Source organism: Homalodisca vitripennis, chromosome 4, assembly GCF_021130785.1.
Source record: "Homalodisca vitripennis isolate AUS2020 chromosome 4, UT_GWSS_2.1, whole genome shotgun sequence".
Taxonomy (NCBI): domain Eukaryota; kingdom Metazoa; phylum Arthropoda; class Insecta; order Hemiptera; family Cicadellidae; genus Homalodisca; species Homalodisca vitripennis.
The window spans coordinates 70098346-70124520 of NC_060210.1; the positions used below are offsets into that span (position 1 = coordinate 70098346).

At 32.0% G+C, this 26175-nt stretch overlaps 1 protein-coding gene across 2 annotated transcripts in view; it reads right to left on the reverse strand.

The window, feature by feature from the left end:
- Positions 1–26175, reverse strand: part of LOC124359487 (diuretic hormone class 2) — a 175945-nt gene that overhangs the window by 145872 nt on the left and 3898 nt on the right. The window contains exon 1 of one of the 2 annotated variants that reach the window (XM_046812251.1): positions 12015–12079. The exons of the other annotated variant lie outside the window; for it this stretch is intronic. The gene's annotated coding sequence lies outside the window, so the exon portion shown is untranslated. Of the gene's footprint in view, positions 1–12014; positions 12080–26175 lie in introns of those variants that run through there. 2 annotated transcript variants of the gene reach the window in all.

Sequence of the window (26175 nt, forward strand, 5' to 3'; positions counted from 1 at the left end):
CCACTCATAAAACTATATTCTATTGGTACACTTAAATCTAAGGAATAAGTATGAAATAAAATGTTTGTTCCAGACAGAGTGCAAGTGATTGATAAGCGTTCCAGCGTTATAATTTAACACTTTGTACCAAAACCCTTCTAAACCCGCACTGCATGCCTATCTATAATTTTACTATCCCATTATTACATTCAGTACTTGAATCTGCTTGGAGCAGTTTTATTGTGAAATGGTTTTATCGGAACAGAAATCGGTTCAGTAGATGAGATGTAGCGAAGCTTTCAGCTCTCCTCCTTGTTATACACGCGAATTGTTTATAAACAGAAAATGAACGATCTTCAAATAGAAAATTTGAATGGTAACGAAATCCCCTTTGTACTGCTTGAGTAAAAGGATATTCACTTGAAAATAATCTGTTATTGTGCTGGAAAGTTCATGCTGAGAGGTTATACGAGCCGCGCATTATTGACTGTCATTTAAAACCTTCTTCGTACACAGATACCATCTCCCAACACCTGCCGCGCTCTTATTCAGTTTTATTTCATTCTGAAAATAGCTAGAAGAATCAGAATTTTTTAATTCATGATCACATTGTAAATTGTAACATATTAACATGGCCATTTCAAAGCGTGTGAACGACATTTCATTCTCAATTATTCAAGTGAGCATAAAAATCATCTGTCATAAAAATTACCTTATAGAACCATCTGAAGTTTAGCTTCATCTTAGGTAAAGATTTTCTCAACATTTAATTTTGTGACCTCCCTAAAATTTGCCTATTACAGTTCGAGTAGAATACACCTTACCACTAGACTATAAGTTTGTTGTATAAACCAGAGCAGTCTTTTTACAAAAACGTAAACCTCTGTCTATTTATTTACTGAGGTATATTCGATTGATTAGAAATTGTAAATAATTCTTTATAATGTTTTGAAGTTTAGTATTGTGTTGTTGTTTCATAAATTGTATAAGCTTTAGTTACTATACCCACACTTAGTTATTATGTTAAGTTAAAGGGATGAGATTATTCACTCCTTAACTAACAATATTCACTTGAACATTTAAACACTTGACACTTAAATGTTCACATGACCTTTTTTGGTAGCTATTTGAAACCAGTTTTTCAGTACACGACGTATCAACATAAATATAAAGAAAAATTAAACGTCCATTTTAAATGACAGTCGTAATTTTTATTTTGTTTGACGCTTTGAAATACGCTGAACCAAGTGTCGCGTAAGGTTTGGTGAAAAATTTCAAATCTATAGCTTATTTGATTCTTGAGATGTGTGGCATATAAACAGGCAACCATGCAGGAAAGACAAAGGAGAATGTGTTTCACTCCAGCATAGTTGTAAGCTTCTATGCTCAAAATCACTAATTTATAAACATAGATTGTTTTCTTTCAATATTTTGTTTTTTACACTGTGAACAAAAAGTTCAGTTGTTAAAATCTTACATGATTAAAATCTTAGTTTCCTTACAAATGTATTTATATTTTCTCGTAGTTATATATCTATATCATGACTGCCCATAAGACTAATTTGAAAAATATTCACTAAAGCTCAGCCAAATCCCAAAATGCACCATCATTGAATTCAGTGTTGCCTTTATAGAAATCAAGCTTCATACAAATGTTCAAATTTATTAGTCAGTTTGTTTCCCAGATATATCGTGCGTACAAACAGACAAACAAAATTCTTTCAAAATGAATTCACACGAAACCCTTAGCCAAACATAGCCTACTTGTTAATCGTAATCCTAAGTTTTTAACGAATGAATTAAAGTTTATATAAGTGAATTATATTTCAGTTTATATTAGATAGCAAGATAAATTGCACTTTTGACATATACGTTGAGTGACTAAAATGTCCAGCCATACAATTTTAAAACTTGCAACTATAATATCTACTCCACAGCTAAATAGCTTTCCGAAAAGTAATTTCAACAACTACCGCTGTATTTTAAAACTGCCACAGACGACCAATGTAATGGATTCGCAGTTCACTAATTGAATGTAATGGTATTGCTATGTATTATGCAACACAAAATTGCTAATTTATGTATAGCTCAATTGCAATTGAACACTAAATTATGTCTACGGATACGTTCTTTGTAATTAATGTAAAATAATATCTGCCGTTAACAATTTATAACCATTTCATTAACAGTATATTTATGGTTAAAAACGTGACTGTGAATTTTAGGGATAACAGGCATTAAGAATACCTCATAAATTTCTAATAATTTCTTAATTTCTGCCTTACAAACATGTTTTTTTTAATAAATTTAAAAAAGCATTGTTTTCTTAAAATAGATAATACAAATGGCTAAAGTTTTTTATTTTTATAAATAGGATAAACAAATTGTGTTCTGAAGCGGTGCAGATGTGTAAAAAATTCCCGAACACTGATACAAACATTCAATCTTTTCATACTCCCTGATAAAGAGTATATCTACACTGGTGTGGTTATTTCTTGTATTTTTACTTCAAACAAAAAGTACAATTTAACCTTAAATGTGTCACGGTGTACCACAAATGCATTTTCTCAGTGTCTGATTTTTAAGTCATTGTGCTGCAAGGATGTTGTACGTCTCTAAAGATGTACTTTGTAATAAAAATGTGTATTAAAACAAAGAATACCTGACACTTTTCATCTATACTTTAGTTGTCATTAATTGTGATACCAAACAATATAAGACAGCCATACATAAATTAAGGCACGACGTGCTGATAAAGGTGTCATCACCGATTTTCATGTTAATTATAAATTATTAATCTGAAAGCAGCAGATTGGTATGTTGTAGTAGCCAATCAACGTAAAAATAATTATAATGAATTATTTTATATAATAAGAAATCTGTAGTGGTATCGCCATTCCACGATGTACTTCATATTTTATTAAAGTTTGTAACATAAAATTTCGTTAACAAGGAGTTAAAGAAAAAAAGTATTTGTTATATATTCACACATGTATATATATATATATATATATATATATATATATATATATATTAAGGAGATCTAATACAGACTATGTTCATAATATACGAGACATAACCTGTAGTACTCATATCCGTAATCCATATGTTAAGACAAAAATATTCTAGTTCTTTTTAAAAATACTTATGTATATTATATCTACAGTACGGGGCTGCTTTAATATATATCACTGTAGTTTTCAAGTGTAGTTTTGTAAATAGTGATTAATTATTCTACTTCAATATATGAGAGGCTATTAAAAATCTTTTCATGAAAGCCAATTCAACAGCATTGTACATAAAATATCAGTATGGCAATTTCCTGAAAGGATTCTTTTAAATATACAATACCAGAGTAAAAAGGACTAATAATTAATGAAGACATCGTGGACAAATATTGGCGCAAATTATTCAGTCCTAAGATAACATACAAGTCAGAGCAAGAGTAAAGAAGTCAGACCGGCATGTAGGCTGTTTTTTTTATTAATAACGTAGTTTCTACATTTTCGTATTATTATGACGTGTTGGACTTTATTCATTGCAAGTTCACTTCACACTTTGCTACCGATATAATCTTTTAATTTTAATACGATGGAAAAGTTGCACGTTTAGGGAAGAAAAATGTTATGTTTTACATATTAATTTTCAGTATTTAAAATAATTACTCAGCTAACGGCTTAACATGAGTTGAGCCAATCATTTAGGATAATTGCAAAATTGCTTTTCGTCTGTCTGTTCATCGAGAACGAACGATCTATGGACTTGAAATGTTGTATGAGCTTTATTTATAATACAGGCAAAATGAACAATTGATGGCGGTCCATATCCGTGACAGCAGAATATCTCGTTGGCCTATGAATTGTAATTTTGCATGAAACTTCAATCCTATTGATGTTTATGTAAACAATATCAAGTCGGATGATTATGTTTATTTTACAGAATTTTAATGAGTTTTATTTGAATTTTATTCAAAATAAATATTGGAGATTCAGTGAAATGTGTTAAAATGAGTTATTTTTTTGGTGTTTTTTATGCTATATTGTCAATAAAAGATAGTATATAAGTATTGTAAGAAATGGAAGCAAGTTTTGAAAGGTTTTGATATATATACAGTTACAATATTTCAAGTTTAATATTTTGTAAACAATAACATTTAGTGAGAATGTACACACATCCATTATTTATGTCAATGACACATTATAACATGGTTATTGCAATTACTGATATTTAAGTAATTTATTTTATGGATATAAATCTTAACGAGGAGGAATTTGAAATTGATAAGAGAACAAATTTAAGATGGAACTACGGTAAATTGAATGGCCGGTTCACTCATTGCAAAGTTTGTATTACAAATACCTCGTACTGGTGCAGTAATTACTTTATTTTGCAATGTGTTATAATGTTCTCGCTTAAAATAATCGTCAACGAAACCACTGAAGCCAATTTGAAAATAGCAACTGCCAGAACTGTATTAAAACTATTAAAAGTAATAATAATATTGTAATTTCTATTTACAAATCCAGTGTTGGAGCCCGGCCGGGGGTCCAAAACCTATTTAGAGTACATCGACAAGGTAACAATTCATGATATTGGCCTCATATGAATACTGGAGCAATTCTGCAACTACTGGCATTTCCCCATTGCATAATGCGCTAATAAAATGTAATAGTGTTGTAGCTGCAGCAATTATTTAAATCACAGTGATTTATTATTATTTAAACTACAATGACGCATCTGCGGCCGTGACAGCCATTCGTGGTCATGTCATTTTTACTGCAATTAGAAACCGATATTATATTGGAAATTGAACTTGGAAAATAAATAGAAATTATTTAAAAATAACGAAAAAATATGCTTTGCTGCGAACATCACATAAATTTTAAAACGTCACACAATTTCGTGTTTGATGGGTCCGTCATATCGGCCGTACGTCAACCCGAACTTGGAGAGGTTGGATACCCCTAGGTGTTGTCACCATACTCATTCCTAATCGGTCATTTTCACTAACAAAGTATATTGCTTAGTGGTGCTTTATGTATAAACGTATATTGCTGTTCCAATGTTTATGATCAGTATTTTACTTAAATTTTTTAATTAGATGACCTGTTCAGTGTGCAGTAGGTAGCCTGGACACTGTTATTATTTTATCTTATAAACATTCCATGCTATATTGTGATATGGACCTGGGTCTTACTCGATCACACCGCTATAATTAATTAGAAGAATTAAATATAACTAAAAAGCCCCGTGACTTAAATCAAATTGTTTATTCGTGTAAATTAAAATAATAAAAGTCTCGAGCAGCAGTTAAAGTATTTAACCAAAATATTAGTTGTTAATAAACACATTTTTGTAATATAAATGTGAATTTTTACAATATCATAACGACGTGAACGTCAATTAGGAAAACATATTGGGGACCCAACTACAGTGTTGGGGGAGCTTCACTTCATTAAATCTGCCAAACTTTAAATTGCCATGCATGAAGCACTTACTGCTTCGGTCCTCATTATGTTTGGGAGAAATGTATGGATGGTTTAATGAAGCACTGCTTAACTCTTGAGTCACTTCTGTTTTCAGCCTAAGTATTGTGCGAGTCAAGTTTAAACCATTAGCAGGTTGATAAGTTAATAATATTCAATACTTAATTAGTTATATTGGTTAGTGAATGGCAATCCAGACATTTGTCACCATGGCCATCGTTCTATTCCAGAAGCCCAAGAATAATTTTGTATGGTAAACTTGTAGAACATCGCATTTGCTTGATCATAACCAGCATCATTGCATGCTTGTTGTCTATAGAGCTGAATTAGAAATTTCGTGAAACTTGAGGCGTCTTCAATGTTTTTTATATGTAATATATATAGAATAGTTTTTGTAATTATAAGTAATTTACCATGCATCACCATATATGGATATTTTTTAATATTTAATTAACGACTATTTTATAATGAACGTCGTCTATAGAATGAAGATTTGCTTAAGGAGAGACTGCTATAAATACTGAAATAAATAGGTAAAATAAACCAAACAGTATGAATTTATGTCGAAAAGGGTTTCAATAAAGAGTTTACAAATGAAATAAAGACTAAAAATAATGAAATAATAAGTACCATATACAAAACATCGTATAATTTACATCGACCAGTTAATCGTGCACTTACTCATTTTATAATAATGAAAAGTTATATAGTCGACGTTGGATTTTAAGTACGTCTTCAAAGTACTTTACAAATTATATACTTTCAGTTATTTAATAAATTTGTTTTTACAACCAGATGTGATATATATATATATATATATTTTGTTTTCTTCTATATATATATATATATATATATATATATATATATATATATATATATATATATATATCACTTCTGTGTATAAATTATATACATACATTACATTATAACTTGATATAATTATATACTGAACCAATTAAAATTTAATTATAAAAGTAACTAGTAATTGCTATAATTAATCGTGCTGTATTTATTTTATACTAAAATTAGCATTTCTAATATTCTAATAAAAGAGCGTAACAATCTTTGATTTTCTCAACTTTGATATTTATGTACGATAAAACATATATTTCTCTTGCACTTTCAAACAAGTCAGTAATAAGGTTCGTCCAAATGAGCGTATGTTGAATTGAGGAGTTCAATAATTAATGTAATGCTACATTAATTTCATAAAATATCTGAAATTAATTTCAAGATTTAAAACTATGTAATCTGAGCATTGATTGTTCAGATTCATAATGCTGTATGTTTCCATTGTTAAAGCAAAACCTTGTTTTTGATCATTTAAACATGTAAAGCGACAATTTAACAGTTTTAAAATTGGTAATTAATGCAAAAATAAAACATTAGAGACCCAACAAGACGGCTCATAAGACGATCACGGCTATTTACTTAAAAATTGAAATAGCTGATTATTTTGAATCTGAAATTCAAATTATATACGAGTATATATAGGAGCAACAAACAACTGATACCTTTCAACTGTAACATGTTTGGCGCTCCCGGCCTGTACAAGCATATCCTTGGTCGTGCTCGCTTGTAAATTGACAAATTTCGTTGAAATAAGAAGCGTTGTAATTGTAATAAAATTTTTCAAGCAGTTAGTGTCTTAGTAAATGTTTTATGACTTTTGACGTGACAACGTCTTAAATTAGGTTGCGGCTCGGAGTCACTCATGAAAAAGTGTAACGCCCGGTAACGTTACGATGCCCGTCCAGTGGGTCCGCCGACGGGATCCGAACGGGATAAAGCAGATAACTGTGGGTCCGCCGCACGGGATAAAGCAGATAACTATGTTTATTCGTGAAAATGTGGAGTGCTTAGATTCGTCATTTACAACAACTACAACAATAAAGGTAAATAATTGTACACTGATATTTCATTATCGTAAACTATGATTGATTGATTAATTGTTAGATTGACACAAAAGTTGAGAAACTGAGTTTATAGGTTATGTCATACTATTGACAAATGTTGATAGTGTTAAGTAAATTATTAGTTTAAATCACTCTGCAATCAATCGTAATTCAGTCGATTGAGAAGAAACAGCGCGTATTGCTAGTCAAACATTTAAAATAACAAATTATAACCTCTAACCTGTCATAACAGTGCGACCAAACAAACGAACTAAACCGACCAATCACCACGCGCGGAGTTAGAATTTAACTGTGTTTAGCAAGAATTTCAAATTCCAATTTTAGTAAATGTTTTATTCAACTTTACCATTTACAATAACAAATTTTAATTAATTTCAAATTATGTACAATGTTTTAGTAAACAAAATATATTTCTATAGTTAAAATTTGTGCAATTCTTATTTTCATTCAATTCCTTGTTCCTATTGTGCAATTTAATAATATTCATATCAATAAATATTCTACCGAGAAAAAGACGTTGTCACGTAAAATCTTCGCCCGTAAAACCGACTTTACAGGCAACCATAATTTTTTTAACTTTTATTTGACTTTAGAGATTTAAAACTTAAACACATTTAAAACATTTTGTTAATATTTAATAAGAACACCATATTTGTAATTTTTTCTTGTACAGTCAAACCTATTTTAGTTAAAATTTAGATTCTTTAGCTCAACTAGTTTTAGAAATAATATTTTCAATAAAAAATGGGCAATGGTGGCTTGCGGATAAATCAAACATTTCTTAACCTTTGTTTCTATGATATTTTTTGTTTTAATAATGAATACTATCACCCACATAAGTTTGTCACACTCTTTTGATAACACTCTGTATATATTTAGCACATTATTTTTGAACTATGCAATTGTACATAGGCGGAATATATGGTTTCACTACAGTTGGATTTTAACACTATTAAGGTATACAAATCAGACAATTAAGGATATGTTCCTGCAGAGCATAGACGATAAAAATAGATCTTTCATAGTGATCAAAATTTACCTAGACTACATCTGTCAAGCCACGCTGAGTTGTGACACTACCTGTGCCAAGATTGTACTAACAAGAAAAAAGTTGTACCAAAGTTCAAAAGACGTTTAGATCATTCAACTTATCTAATGAATTAAAGTTAATAGATAATTTCAACTTACCTATTACAATAATGGACCATAGTGATTCTTAACATAGCAAAATGTTGGACACTGAGCTTTAGTACTAAGAATATTAAATATTACAATAGATTAGTGGTGTTTTGTAGCTTTTTACCACACGGGTTACTCGTACAATGTAATTGTGTTATACGAACTGTGCATCTGATGAGATGTACTTCACTGCTAATAAACCTTTAACAGTAATGATATAACATTTATGAAACCATTTATTAATAGGTATAGTGTCTGGAACATCTTGTATATTACACTTGAAGATGAAGCGACATACATTATTATCATTTGTATAACTGAAGTTCCCCAATGAATTTAGTTGTACCATTCGATATAAATACATGAATTTTTATTTTGAGAATACAGAACACCCAGGTATGCGGGAACTTGTAGATTTAATGTGAGTAGGCTTATGCATGATTATTCTGTGGTGTATATAATTAAGAATAGAGAAGTCTGAATAATTATTAGTAATGTATTACTGTAATATCCCAAATCGTATACGTCTGAGCTGCATTTTATATGTATTGATTATCAAAGTTTATAGTTACAGTAAACTTGGATTACGACTCAAAATACAATTTGACAAAACGCCTTAATGGTTCAAGTGTTTTATTATAACTGTTCCTGGAGTTTTTGTTACTCTAGCGTATGATCATGCGTCATGATGGCACAATGTTAATTCGGGTAACATCTTCATGGTGAGTTTTCTTTAATTCATTATTGAAATGGAGAAGTCCACTAAAACAGGCAATAAAAGGTTCGTATGTGTGATGGGTGCCCGTCCCCCAGCCACACCCTCAGATCCTTACAGGATGTTTTATACCCCTCAAGTCGTTAAATTTTCTAAAACATTCGCAGTGCTACAATGACGCGTTAGTCTTAAATAAATTCAAGTATTTTCAGTATTGTGGTTGACGCATTCAAAACATAGCTATGTATTTTAAAACTGCACCATACCTTTTTCAATTGTACTTCTAGTTCTTTATTCACTGATATAATTTGAATTTTTATTTAAATTCATTGATTATCTATGTTTTTACCTCTACCTAAAAAGGTAGAATGGCGTTACCTTTCTGAAATGACGTTGCATAAGCTATCACTTATTATTTTATGCAAAGAATGTTTAAGCCCAAAATTATTGCGGTTTATAATACAAAACGAAATGCTATTACCTTGTTATTAGAAGTAACGAAAAACTAAATTATTCTCATTTTTACAACGTTTTTATTCTTAATCTTTGAATATTTACACCATAATGTATAGACATTTACACCATACATTTATTAATCCAACTTTATCCTTAGATATGTTTCAAGCGTTATCCAAAAGCAAGTTTATCTGCTTCCAATGTGAGGAATTTGGTGTGGATAAGAACACTTTCTGCAGACTTTTTTTAAGAATATTCAACTGGAATTGTTGTAATAATTGTAATAAACTTATTAGAGATGTAGCCTCAAAAAGTGTTGTTTGATAAAATTATATACAATAATAAACCTTTTTAACACTTTTGATATATTTTTTTAATTTCGTACGATGTACATTTCAAATTCTAAGATTTCTTCATTAGGTACATTTTTAGGAAGATCCTAAAAATCGTACGAAATAAAAAAATAAATAAAAAGTGTTAAAAAGGTTTAATATTGTATGTAATAAACTGTTAAAACATTTCAAACGCAACTGAGATTAGGATAAAAAGTAAATACAGTATTGTTTTACTAATGGAGATTAACACAATACAACACGCAGGTATTGTTGTTATAACTATTATTAATAATTTTACCAATTATACTACGAGATCAGAATCTCTCAAACAGCCAGAGAGAATACAACAACTATACTAGTTGCCGAGTATCGTCGCTTCGGGTTTCCAGTTCCGTAGCGTATGCGTACTTTTCTAGTTGAGTACCGAAGAGGCATTTAGTAATACTGTGTATTGATTGTTATTGTTAACTACGTGCAAAGATTGTACTAAAGTATTAATAACTCTTTCACGGATGTTCTTATTATTCTTCAGCTTCCAAATGGTTTTTTGGTATTCTTTTGTTGTTAATTAATTATCACATCAAAATAGCAACACTACCAAGATCTAGCATGTCTTCACCAAGGAACTTAACTGTTTGGTTCATCTTTAGCTAATTTACGTTCGATTTATTTGTCAAATATTTCATAAAACTACTTATTTTCAATTACTTTAAATATATTTATCAATACAATAACAACTAAACTGTAAATATTTTAAAATAACATATATATTTGAACGTTAAGGACCTCTTGACATTGTTAAGTGCAGTTCCATTAAAATCCCCAACTTATTTATATCACACGTTTAAATTTGTTTCGTTTAATAGTTTTGCAAAAAAACATGTTTTTGTAAGAAGTAATAAATATCTTCAGTATGGAAAAATACTGCTTACACGATGAAAACCGTATTTCAAATTTGTAGCATTGCTTTCCGTAAGGTAGAAACAATATTTCTTTATTAAAGTTGGCAGTGGTATTCGGTAAAGTGAGTTAAACGGGGCCAAAACACGTTCTTTCCAAACCTTGAAATACACATTATAAAAATAGTAGAGTATAAGATTTACAATAAAATAAGGGCATCTTTTTATTACAAAAATGTAAATTTACTTTATAAACATATTATTATTTAGTGTTCGAACAATGAGTAACACAAATTCATTTTTACCATCGCATATTTTTTAGTATTATGATGGAACGTTAACATGTGTTTATATATATATATATATATATATATATATATATATATATATATATATATAGAGAGAGAGAGAGTAGATATTCATCTGAGTGTTTTAGAAACATTTCCATTCAAATAAAATACTTTAGTTTTTGTACTATTAGTTTCTAAGAATTGTATTAATGACATACATTGTGCCAGTGATTTATATATATACAATTTATATATATATATGTGTGTGTGTGTATATGTGTGTGTGTGTGTGTGTGTGTGTGTGTGTGTGTGTGTGTGTGTGTGTGTGTGTGTGTGTGTGTGTGTGTGTGTGTGTGTGTGTGTGTGTGTGTGTGTGTGTGTGTGTGTGTGTGTGTGTGTGTGTGTATAATTGATGTTTATATCATTTTATAATATAAATATTCTTATTCTTTATTAGTTCACATATTGATATGTTAATTCCCGACCTTTCTGTGAATGCAACTAACTAAAAGACTTCCCCAAATATTCGAGTTGCTTCAAAAGTTAGATATTTTATTAAAGTTAAAATCCTACTGCTTTACTAAACCTTTCCTCTAAGCCCCTTTACATAACTTGCGCAAAACTTTGGAAACTAACCGTTTTCAGCATTTTTTTTTTATAATAGTAAAATATAGTCTTCCTAAGTTCAATATGATTTTATAATTTAGCCCAGCGACTTGCCTTGTTGTCCAGTCCACCTGTAAGGAAGTGACTACTTACTTGAGATGCGATGCTGTAGGAGAGTAGCGCGGACGCTGAGTGCGCTTCTCGTTGTCGCGGGGGCGATATATGTGATGAGGGTGGCTGAGGATCCGCCCCGGCCCGCCCTCCCCCCACCAATCCTGCTTGCGTAACGACACACATTGTTGTATGTGTTTTGTGTGCCAATCCTAAAAACACACTTGATTGGATTTTTGGTTAGCTCTGTAAATACAAACCTAATTTTTGTTCTCATCAACACCTCGCCTGTAACGCCTGACCGTCTACGAGTGTTTACCGCCCTCAAATTGTCGGTCTGTTGTGGTTTACCCTACATCGGTTTTGTAATTTCCTCCTATATATATATATATATATATATATATATATATATATATATATATCCATGAAACAATAAATGACAAAAAATAAATCTAGACTAGCAGTTACCCACAGTATTACACGCAATTTACTATTGTATAACGGTAAAATTATATGCAATTCATAGCTGCACCTTTTAAATAGCATACATAATAAACACTCTTAAGATAAGAGTTTATTACCGAAATACGAGTATATTCCAACCGAAGATCAATTTCAGATAATTGAACTTCAACTTTAAATAACATTGATTTTTTGCCTGAAGTTGGAAAGTGAAACAGCTTTTATAAGTATTCTCTTCGAGTTTCCATAATATTTGAATGAACATATCTAAAGATTTCAATTACAAAGCCTTTGTGAAGGAATCCGACAGCCGAAGTCCGTTGTCTTAGTGAAAGTCCTTATGATGTATTATGATGAAACCCTAAGATAAGTTTGAGTCAGAATTAGGAATATTTAAGGTACACATTATGTAATTAAACAAAATAGTAACTGGCCTTTAGTTCGGGTTTCGCGCGTGTAAAAGCACAATGAATTATATAAAGTGGTGTCGATTCAATGTGAATGTTGAGTATAGTTCCAGTTCACCTTCTGCTGAGTGCAGCATCTGAAATCTGACGCAGACCTAACTCCTGAAATTAGAGTCATGTTCGTCTGACGAGATCCAGAAAATGTCGGTGACGAAAAATCTCAAAAATTAACTCTTTTTTATGCATCAATTTATTTATACCTGCTAGTATAATGAACCACCCAACTTTTGAGAGGACCTACACCCACCTAGGACCCACTTAGACAACTACACTACAAAATCAAGTGTATCTACTTGAATAAGTTTTCTCATTGTTCCATCAGGTGCCCAATAAGTACACTGCGATATTTCTGACACGATCCTAATTTATTATCATTCTTATTTATGGTTATGTGTAGGAGAGAACTTAATAGCCCTAACCTTGCCAATTGAATATGTTTTTCTTTGTGTTCATTTCATTTAATCCTAAAGGACGATGGAGTAACCGAATTTTCTGCACGTAACGTAGTGTAAAGGGTTGATTCCTAATGAATGTTGTGTTACACAGAGTTAATTCGCCATTTTCATTGAATCAACCCTATTTCAGCCTCTATAGGTAGTTGATCTTCATGAAAATGCTTTACTTTTCTATTTAAATTACGTAGAATATGTGTGTCAAAGTTCATCTTTCTAGAGCATTAGAATGTTGAAAAACACACCATAATTAGTCTAGGTATTGCAAACCTATTGTTTGTTTGATCTTTATAAAAATGCTTTAGTTTTTATATTCAAACCATGAGACATAGGCATATAAAAATTCATCTTTCTGAGATATCGGGAAGTTAAAAATTAGTGATGATTGAATGAGGGCTTTACCTTTTATATAAAGAGACGGCAGTTACCCGCTGCTTCGCACAAAGATTCCTACTGAAAACAGGGGCATCATGAGCATATTCCTTTGAAATGACTTTATAAACACACGTTAGGTGATAATAACTAAACATATTTCAATACTCTAATACATTATAGATTTAAGCTTAAAGAGCAGTGTTTTAAACCATGTCGTCGGAGAGTGAAACAGTTTTAAATTATCTGTAAAATAACTAGAATTCCTCTCAAAAATTTCATGATAAACGATTTCAGTTACCATTAAACTGTTTCAGGACAGCTTGGAGGAATCCTAAAGTCGAAGTTTTGTTAACACATTCATGATGTGAATAAAGGGGCTGGGCTCATTTGATTTTGAAGGGGGTAATTTTGAAGCCGAGGTTGATTTTTCGTTACTGCCCCGATCAAGCAAATATACACGTACACAGGTTTGAAAAGCCTATTTGGATCAAAATTGTGTACCTGTGATCATTGTAGTTTATTCCGGTCTAAGTCATAAAACTTATTGAAGCCAAAGTTGAGTTTGTCTAAAAGGCCTACTTAAGTAAAAAAACAACTAGGATGTTTTTATAACAGTCTTTAAATATTTAGCAAAGATAGTAACTTTGTCTTTGATATCTAAATTAGGCTTTGCGTTCTTAATATTTGCTAATATTTTTAGTTTAATGTATAGTTTTATTAAAACTTCCTATAATATTATTTGGATAACCTCTGTGCTCATCGGTGATTGTAAAGGAGGTTAAAATAAGAAGTGTTGTTACTTTTAAGTTTACTGTATAACCCAATATAACCATTATAAACTTAAAAAAATAAAATGTAATTAAAATTAATTAAACATATGGTTGTGTTGCCACATTATAATGTTTACAAAGAAATGTTGATTATAAAATCACGTTTGCATTCAGCTGCTTAACCAAAAAAGGGAGTTTTCAATATAGTGACACCGTTCGATTTTTATATAATCGTATAGATATACAATAGTACAAATAGTTAAATAAATATAAATTTATGGCTATAACACGTTTATAATACTACGTATTTGAGTGAAAACTTAAATTTATTTATTTAATTCAATTTTTTATGAAGAATCGTACTTAATTTCAAGAATCTTTCTTGAATTTAACGTCGTATCTTTGTAGACGTGTCCGAAGGTATTTTATATATTTCAGATATATACAAAGTACGAGTAATTGAACTACATAGAAATGATAAAATTTACTTGGCACTTCGTCTAAATTGAGCTTTCTGCACCAACGCTTCGTTTTCACAAACCCATAGTACTTTTTAAATAGATCCAGTTAACTAACATAATTAAGGAGATATACTGTTGAAACCATTATAAAAATATAAATTACCATGGTTTTATTAAAGTAACAGAGATAAGAAAGTTTTCTTATTAAAAACTACCAATCACCCCAGACAGACAGGGTGGTTCATGTCTGACTGGTTTATACCTTCCAGTAGATATTTGGGGCTTCTATTTTTTGCCTTTATTTTCTTGTGTCTTACATAACTAGTGTCTTAATTCTAATATGGTTAAAAACAATTTCCAAATATCTTATTCTAAATAAACTTAAGGTAACATTGTCGAGTCTTAGGAGGTAGGAGAAAAGTCAATCAAGTGTCAATAAATTACTAAAATACTAAATAACATGCAATAATGGTAATAAATAGTTAAAATCGTCAATATATACTAAATAACATGCAATAAATAAATAAATAACTATAAAAACACATGGAAGTTCAGTCTTGCCACTGCTGGACGCCGGATACATGGGTGACATATATGTCTCGGCTCCAGCGAATGGCCTCGGAGACGCAGCGACGGGAGAGGGATGTGCCGTATCTACGGTGAACCCCGAGGCGTGCCAGGGTCCCCCAGTTGGCGCTGTCCCACGCACCCAGGGAGCCGACGATGAAGGCGTCCACGGAAGTCCTGTAGCCTCCGGCCGTCAGCATCCGGGCGAGTGGTCCATAGGTGTCCAGCTTCCTCTCCCGCGCAGCCTCGATGGCCCGCCATCCGTCCTCGTACGGAACGGCGATGTCGACGATCTTGACGATCTTGACGATCTACACTGAGGAAAGTAAAACCGACGTGTCGCTTAAATCTGGACAACCCTGCGAAAACGGCACATCGTAATCGAATCGTAATGCTGAGCTATTGGGGAGCAAGAGAAGATCGAAAGGTCTAGTCTACTGCAAGGGATGACTGTTAGGGTTGACTGATGTGGTTCCCTAAATATTAAAGACAATTGCTAGGCTGGACATAAGGGTGTGCTACCCTTGCCCACTGTGATCTAAGACGCTGGTACACCAGAGCTTCAAAGGTGACATCTAATGCCTACGCTAGAGCTCTTCATAGATCTCTAGAGACAGCTGCCCCTATCCACAACCTTACCTATACTGAAATCACTCCGGAAGCAACAACAAAGGTCCTTTTAGGACTAAATGCAATGACAGTTTTCTCAGCTTTTTATCCTAAGAGAAAGAAACTTGACAAAATTCAACACAGTCTAGGCTTTGTACGTGGTTAACTTGTGTATTGACGTTAATATATTTACTTTTACCGAGTTTGATATATAAAAGTTGATAAGCCATTTATGTAGTTAACATACCTCTTTCTGCAACTTTATAAAACACACTTATCAGGTTTGAAACTTCTGTACGCTTAATAAAATATGAAACGTAAGTTCTAACTCCGATATAAGTCTGCAATTATTTAACATTTTCTATAGGCTGACAACGATCTAACACTATTGAATTAATAGCAGAAAAAGTATTTACTGTACACTTGCCCAAAGGTCAACCATTATTACATCTCGATGCTAGACGACGATTTGTCGTCTAGAAATACGAGATTGAGTGATAATTAATAGTTTGAATGTAATTTATAAAAGTTAATTAAAGTTTTGACTCTCTTGTAGTTATCATGTGTGTAATTAATGGCATACTTGTAAGTGCATTTGTCATAACTTTAACCCCACCATAATACAAAATATCTAAGTAGATACAAAAAATGTGTTTTCTATAAATTTTTTGTATATGTCAAAATAATCTTTGTCTATGAACCCAAAATAATTTAATTAAATAGTCTGTGTAGTGAAATAACTATGACAAGTTTTTATAAATTAATTCATGCATGTGGCATTCAATCTGTAGATATGACTAGTACTAGCAAGTTTTACCATGTTTGAGAAAACAAATACGTTGAAAGTTTCTCACCGATTCTGTGTTTGTTGAGTGCTGAATCAAGATTCCAACGGTACTTTGTTCAACAAAATTCGTCAAGGCATAAGCGAGCACGACCACTTTATAGATACGCTTGCACAAACCGGGAGCAACAAACACTTCACAGTGGAGAGGCATCAGCTGTTTGTTAACGTGGTCGTGTTCGTTGACGGATTTCGTACCATTGGAGTTGTAATACAAATTTTAAAACAGTTGCTATCTTGTAGCCTACATTTTATATAACTGATACAAAACAGCTGATGCTTTTCAAATGGCAAAATGTGTGTTGGTCCCGGCTTGTGCAAGCGTACCTGTAAAGTGCCCGTCCTCGCTTATGCATTGACAGGGTTCGCTGAACAAATTAGAGTTGGTAATATTTAGTATCTTGTAAGATTTGTATAACTGTACCGTTATTTATACTTGATTTTTAAATTTTAACAAGCTACATTTTGTTGGTATTAAAGCTACTCACTCAATTATTTGTTTAGTTTATTTTTTATTTGTCCTAACCTATGTTCAAAGTTTGGTATTGTATCTTTACTATTTTATGAGATAATAATTTTTTGTACAATGTACAAAATAGCGGCTAGCGGCCATATAATTATATAACTATATAACATATCCCTCATTAATTAATGTGTGAGTTCACAACTCCTATGAGAACTATATTTTGTTTTTCAACTTCTCGATGGTATAGAAAGATGAAATTTGACACACATGTACATTATGGCCTTTATCATACAGTTAAATATCTTTCATTAAACCCACAGCTGTTGAAATAGGGTTGCAACCCTTAGAAGACCTTAATTTTTTCCCCCAAACTTCCCAATGTCCTAGAAAAATAAAATTTAGTACACGCATGGCTTATGCTCTCATAAAAGAGATTTTTCATTTAGACCAACCACCCATAGGGGCTAAAACAGCCCACCCGTAGAAAAGCTATATCTTTACTTTTCAACTTCCCGATTTCCGAGAAAGATAGAAGTTAATACACATGTATATCATGCTTTCAACAGAAAAATAAAAGATTTCTTTGCAGATCAATTACCCAAAATAGGGTTGCAACCCCAAAAAGAACTATATTTTTTCGTTCTCCACCTCCAAATGTCCTTGAATGATCCAACACATTCACCTTATGCTCTCACTAGAGAAAACTTTTTCTTCCAGATCAACCATAGGAAAGAACTTATTTTTTTTACTTCTTACTGTCCTATAAAGATTACATTTGATCATGCTATTATGCCCTCAACAGATGACCGGCTCCGGAAATAACTTAGACCGAAAGCAAATTGAAACGTGAGAAATTAGTCGCTTTTTAGCCGTATATACTCGTATATATCAAGTTATGACTAAAGTAGGCGCCTCAGACCTATTATGTATTTTTACATGTCAAAAACGCAAACTCTACTATGGCGTATGAAATATAATTAATTTCAACAAGAAATTCTTCACAGTTAAACTTTAAATTTTAAACTGTAAAACAGCCAGCGACAATTTTGATTAGCTTTTGAACCTCTTAACAACGAATACTGGAATAATATATTATACTATAATCATGTCTACTTCCAATTCAAAATCATCATAGAGCGCCATATTACATCTTAAGTGCTTTTACTAAAATTACTATGACGGAGCATTCTCAACTCTGCCTAATAAGTTTCAAGCATTGCTGAAATTGTTAGTACAGTTATTCAGGCAAAGATGTTGCAGATACATTTTTATATTTCACCTGTACTCATAAAAATTGTTTCACTTTCCAATTTAAGGACCTGAAAACATTGGTCTTTAAATTTAAAGTCCAGTTATTCCGGATTGATCAGGAAACCAGAATATCTTCCTGTTAATATTACTTATTTTCAGGAGCGTTTATTGAGACATTTATAAATGATATTCCAATCACTAATGACGTACCTGTTATTCAGGTTTTCCAAATATTTATATTTCCAAACGTTTTTTAAATCAAATAAAATCTGTTTCATTGCTGTAACAATAACAATAACAATAATTACATCAATTAATAAGGATATCCTAAAATTTCTGTCATTCATACTATAATACACTACATAACATAACACATACAATCTTTACAATCACGCCTCTTTCAATTATCACCAATGCAACCCACTTCGAACAGCGGGGTCAGTCTTCTAATTGGGCGGCTTCCCTGTTGAAAGTTAAAAAAAACTGCTTTTTAAGTGGCAAACAATGTCAAAAATTTCTGCATCCTCAAAGTCATACCGAACTTTTGGGAAATCTTCCACATTATTTTTACTAGATAGGATGTTTGAAAATTCCATAAACCTATTAAAAATATGTAATCCCCCAAACATTTGTACAACCAAAAATCTTGATACCTCATAAGATATTAAAAAATGAACAAAATCTCTGAATGCCACATACCTATACTAATTATGTACTCTCTAAAAAAACGATGTACAGCCACCATTTTTTAAACCTTAGAGAGATAAAGACCAGCGGAAAACGTTCTACCTTATATTTTCTGACTTTGGCGCTAGTGATGCGATATACCTATACTACGAGTATTTAAGGTAACAGCCACCAATATACATTGTAAAACTGCGGCAACAATTTTTGAAACATTACGATAATTATAATAATAAAAACAGGTTTTTATATCACATAACACTTCTAACAAATGTATATTATTTAAATAATGTTTCCAATAGTACAACAATAATCAATATGAACACTAACATGAACATTTAAAAGAAATTGGTAAGTTAATGAATGAGCCTGCCTTATAAAGTTATCTAAATAAATGTAAAGATATTGCTCCCATACCAAGTTTAGTATAACAAAATGAGACGTTACTGTGTTCACAAACCAGTCACGTAATAGTTGCATAAGCTCTTTATACTATAACTATTATAACCGTTTACGAACGAGGGTGGGTTTTAGCGCCTGGGGAATCAGGGCCAGCGAAGCTATGCAATTAATATTTCTCTGAAATTCTGTTGCGTGGAATATTGCAATAGATAGACTCGTATGTAGTTTGATGTACACATCGAAAATATTCAATATGAATACCACATGAATATTTGAAAATATCCATATCCACAATATTATGAACATAGTTCTCTAAGAAAACTTTCCTAAATAGAGAAAAAGCAGAAAGTTGTTTTGATCACTCCTCGTGAAATTACAAGCATTTAATATAGGACAGTGAGAAAATGTGTTAGTTCAAAATAAAAATAGCTACAGATAAAAATGTAAATTTTTATAGTATATACAACAGTTATAACTTCAGGGATTGACATGTTTTTATTCATGTATGGCTTAAGAAAATTATATTTTTAAATTAAATTCCATTTAAGAAATTGGCGCTTTTAATATATTTTGTGAATATAATTTGTAGTGAATAAAAATCTTACGTTAATCCATGAAACAATTCATGACATATTGTAAACATTTCACATGTTTGTCCTCACCCTTCTTTATTTGGACCTGAAATCAAATGGCCTAAATTACCTACTTTATGTACTTCTAAATTCATATAAAATTATACAAATTTGTTTCTTCTTTTACATATTCATGGAAGTTATCCTTAATATTTGTACAATATGTTTCACGCTCTTTGAGTTTCTTTTATACTTTACTTTATTGCTTAGAAACGGAAATGGTTACTACTGCTCCCTGCAATACAAAAGCCTCATTTTAGACATTTTTAATCCTTTTTTCCTAAATTATAAGCATATTTTAGTGTGTAGGGGATATTTTTGAGTTATTTATTACATTTCCATACTTACCGATATAAACCAATTTGGAACACAATTTATCACTCTGACCTCCGAATACTACAATGTTTAACAACTTTGAAGTATTCGTCTTATATAACATCGTTGAAATTGTTTTGTTGATATTTTTATTATTAATCTATTAATTTCAGTAAAAATGAGTTCTTTAATCAATTCTTTCCATAATATTATTATTATTATTTTCTTTGAAATTTCGAACATTCTTATTTCTTTAAGCACATTTTCCTTGTCAAACCATGTAGTTTGGAACATTAAACTTCCACGCAATCTTTCACGCTCAGCACGGTTCGGGTGGACATTAACTAACTATTGGTTACCGTTTAACACTTAGAATTATACAAGTTTGTGTTCAGGTTTGCTAAAAAAATACCTCACAAGTTAATTTCCTTCACCTGTGCCGAAAGGTTTTTAGAATAATAAAAAAACGCAAGTTTAGTTGGACAACCGAAGGTTTCAACTCGTATTGTTTATTGGTTTAGCTCAAGCTTTTAGTATGGATAAATAATTCGTTGGGTTCTTGAAAGGACGTAGTTAACGTATTCTGCATAACTAGCAGTGATGCAGAGAAATGTAGATCCTCTGGTTTACAAAATTAACGTTTGTGACGCAATGACGCTTAAATTATTACATCGCCAGTATTCTTCTGCTTATATTTCAGAGAGTTTATTTCGTTCATTACAACATTTACATTTATTATAACTTCGCATTGTTTTGAAAAATTGTGAAAAAACGTTTCCATTCCCACTTAGAGATATATTGAAGCTCGCTTTTCTATTACTACAAGTTTTATGAAATGGAATTAATATATATATATATATATATATATATATATATATATATATATATACACATTTTGGTATCCTGAAGATATAAAAAAAATTGTATTTGGATTTAAATTCACTATTTCAGTTTATTTTCAAAATGAGAGTAAAAAATTTAAAATTATCAAGTAACCCATTCAAAACCTGTAAACAAAGAACCAACGTTTTCTTAATTTGTGTGTCAATAGGCAATATTATTTTAGTACTTTTATCATCACGTTTTACAGTCATTGTGGTTGGTTGTAACGCTTCACTAAACTTAAAGGCAAATTAATAGAAGATGGAAGTTCAGTTTAACTTTGAGAATATCAAACATTATTTGTAACGCAGCTCACGGATCAGGTGAGCTACATTTGGCAAGGCACGTTCGCTACATACGATATCGTAACTTAGTTTTTATCAATAAGGCCCAGGGAGACAAGGGAGAACGCTAGTCTACGTTCTAGCTTGATCTTGTTTTATAGTGAATACTGAAGGAATTTATTTGTCATACCGTGGAAATTCAGTCCAATATGTGTCAAATCATTTAAATTATACGTACTAGATAACAAAATTAACACATACACAGACAAAAGTGAATTGGAAATGTTCAGCTATGCGAGTAAATGAGTGACAGAGCTCAGGTGGATCCCTGTAATCCCTACCGCTGCCACGTACACATACCCCATAGACCCGTGTACGGATATACTGGCAATCCATCAATCATATCACTCTTCAGTTAGACTTATTCAAATGGAAAGTTATTCCAATTTTGGCATTTCGTTATAGAGAGACACAGTATATCTGCTTTATTTTGGATAGCTCTCGGTTTGGAAGATATACATTTTACCATTCACTGCTTTCGCTAAATATAGTGGGACTAATGTAAATTTCCAGTTAGTCAATGCAAACAGTGCTTTTTATTGATTCTTGTCACTAAAAATGTTTTATTACTTTGATGTAAATGCATAATTAGAGAAAAGTTGAAGAAAATCATCTTGCAGATTGCTCAGAAGCGCTGACATGATTGGAGCGCATTTTCAGAGTTGGGACCAACTACAACAATTGTGAGATACGACCATTTGCAGTACTTGCAAGACACAAATAGTTCCAACATATATGAGCTACGATCAGTTAAAATACTTGCAAGGTAAGACCAGTTCCAACACACATTATATACGACCTGTTACAGCGCTTGTAAGATACCATCTGTTACAATACTTGCGAGGTATAGCCAGTTACAATAACTGTGAGATACGACCAGTTGCAGTACTTGCAAGACACAAATAGTTCCAACATATATGAGCTACGACTAGTTACAATACTTGCAAGATAAGACCTGTTCCAACACACATTATATACGACCTGTTACAGTGCCTGTAAGATACGATCTGTTACAATACTTGCGAGGTATAGCTAGTTACAATAACTGTGAGATACGACCAGACTATGTGCTAAACAAGTCATATTAGTTCTTTGAGTGAACAAAGTGGTTAAACAGTTTATCAACACACCAGAGATTGTGTCGTACAAAACTAATTTTAATGCCCTACACAGTTTGGAAATGCAAATGTGTGTGCAATGTTTTTATAAAGGGCAAAACAGTGGAGGACATTACAAAGGCGGAACTAGAAAAGTTACACGAGACGGTGACATTGACGGCTGCCTAAAAAGAAGACCTCCGTAAAATGATTGACTACGTTGATGAAAACAACAAAGACTTTAATCGTGAACTATGCCTATAAAACTATAGGTGTGTAGAAAACCGTTTTTGCGCTTGAGCTCTGCCCCGTTTGGCCTGAGAAACAAGCACTCAACCGTGTCATTTACTGTAGAACGGTCATGCAAATATTTTTTACAGTCCTTTCAAACTACAAAATCATTGATTGAAGTTGAGACGGTTTGACCTTAGAGTTTTGCCTCGTTGGTTTAAAATCTGGTTGTATCCTTAATAATAACTGTGAGATACGACCAGTTGCAGTACTTGCAAGATACAACTAGTTCCAACATATATGAGCTACGACCAGTTACAATACTCAGATAAGACCAGTTCCAACACACATTATATACGATCTGTTACAGCGCTTGTAAGATACGACCAGTTACAATACTTGCAAGGTATAGCCAGTTGCAATACTTGCATGATACGACTAGTTCCAATACATGAGATACTACCAGTTACGACTAGTTGCAATACCCATTAGATACGAATAATTACAATACTTGCGAGAGAGGACCAGTTACAAATTCTTGTGACATACCGTATGAATATTTGCAAGGTACAACCAGTTGCAGCGCTTGTGAGGTACAACCAGTTACAATACTTAAGAGATACTAGTTGCAATACGTACGAGACAAAACAGTTTTAATGCTTTCACTTATGAATTCGCTCACATTTCCCCACAATATACCATGGGCCTCATTGGCAACCTCTTTTCAATGCAATTCCAAACATTCATGTGACAAGTGACAGTCATCATTACATATCCTCATCTATGTAGCTACTTCCAAATAACGGAATAACTGAGACTGGGGCGGATGGATTGGAGCCCTAAAATTGGAGTGGAAACACATTCTTATAGAGCAAGTATGAATGTGTACGGAATATTCCATGGCTTACAATAAATATATCAAATAGAAAAAGAGTTCACTAGTTGCTACTAAAATAGTTAAGGTCAGCAATACGGATGCCTCAAGTATTTAACTTTATTGGTACTTAGTGTAGTCAGCGAGATCATTCGCGAGATAACAGCGTCTAGCTTCTTTATTGTCATTTACTTTATAAAACTCCTATTTGCGACAATACATATAATTTGTCCCACGACTTTTATTACTCTCGCCAGAATGTTTCAATAATAAACCTGAAACTTATAGAAAACGACATTTTTTCAGAAATGACACTGATGGAATTATAATATAAAAATCAACATGAACCTAACATGCATGGATTTATACAATTTATATACATGATAGAATGTATATCAAAGAGAACTAGCTAATTTTCATCTTTTTCGGAAGGGAATAATTAAACATCAGTAATATAGTTGCTTTCAACTGTTTAAGCACTTATTTTATTATTATATTCCTTTATTCCTCATTCTTTATATCTTTCATGTGTTTAGCAGCCCCTGGCTTCAGGGAGCTCAAGGTTCTCCAAAGCTATTAGCATCCCCAGCTGGCGTTTAGAACATTTGTATATGTAATGGTTTTGATCTTAGGGCTCTACCCCTTGACTTGAGGGTCACCGAAAAGAAAAACTATCCTTGGTATAACATTTGAAGGCTGGGCAAGCTGAAGGTCCTAAGTGCCATTTTGTACAGTTTTGTTTTTCTCTGCTAAATATTCTATCCCAGGGTCAATGCAGTGCTAAAAGAACTATGTACCAGAACTGTTCCAATTAGTTGCTATAATATCTATGCGTTGATTGTACGTCCTGAAGGTCTGGCTGTGGTAACAGATCTAAGTGACTTAACCAGTAATAGTTGCACCAGTTGTTTTTAACGTTTGTGTTTACGGGACTTGTTGCTTATACATTGTTTATGACAATTTAAATGCAAAATGCATATATCCACGAAGAAAATGGCAGAGAAACATTTATACCCAAACAACAAAAAGCTAGACTAAGTGGGAACGCATATATTTCTCAAAACAAGATAAGGGGTTTTCAGCAAAGAAATCACCCATCATTGCGGGTAGCTGATTTCGTTTTATATGTCAATTTGTAGTTTTAACATTACAGAATGTATTTTCTGAATTAAAAATTGAAAGCAAACAAGATAATTTATTGTTTAGCCCATAACGCGTAGATCACATTTATAATTAATCTAGATGTAGGCCTACACATTAATACATAATTTTCAAATGGCTTCAGTTGTATTTTTTCAGGTATCCTGCTAGTGTAAGAACGGTTGTGAGGAGATTGCTGACATGAAACATGAACTATTTATGTCCTATCCTAAGCTTGACCTAAATCAGCAAGGGAATTATCTCATGGGTTTAATCGAAGTTCTTCCAGTACAAATACGACGCTACGGGAGCTATACTCGTATGATAATGCATAACATAGTAGAAGGCAGCAACTGTAAGTTATACAATACCTGACGGAACTTGGGATTTTATAAAGGTATGCAAAAATACATATCTGAATATTTTTTATTTCACATTAAAAAAGTACATCTCTAAATATTTTTAATTTAACGTTTTATAATTACATTTCTAAATACTTTTAATTTAGAATTTAAATGTTTTTTGTATTTCATCAAGGAAAGTTGGAGTTATATTTTAAAAAAAATAAAAAAACTCTAGAAATGTTATTTATAAGGACAACCGTGGTGATCCCACAAAGTTTACATACACTGAACATGACAGACTGGCTGTAAAAACTCATATCAATTCATTCCCAACAGATGTCAGGCATTATTCACGTACAATATCTGAAAGGGAATGCCTTAGCCAGGACTTAAACATGAGCCGACACTATGCCACATTCAAGGAACAACAGTATCCCAAACTTATGTCACCTATAAGTTTTATCGGAAAGTCTTTTTAAAAGATTTCCCTAAACTATAATTTAAAAACTAAAGAGTGACACATGCAAACTATGT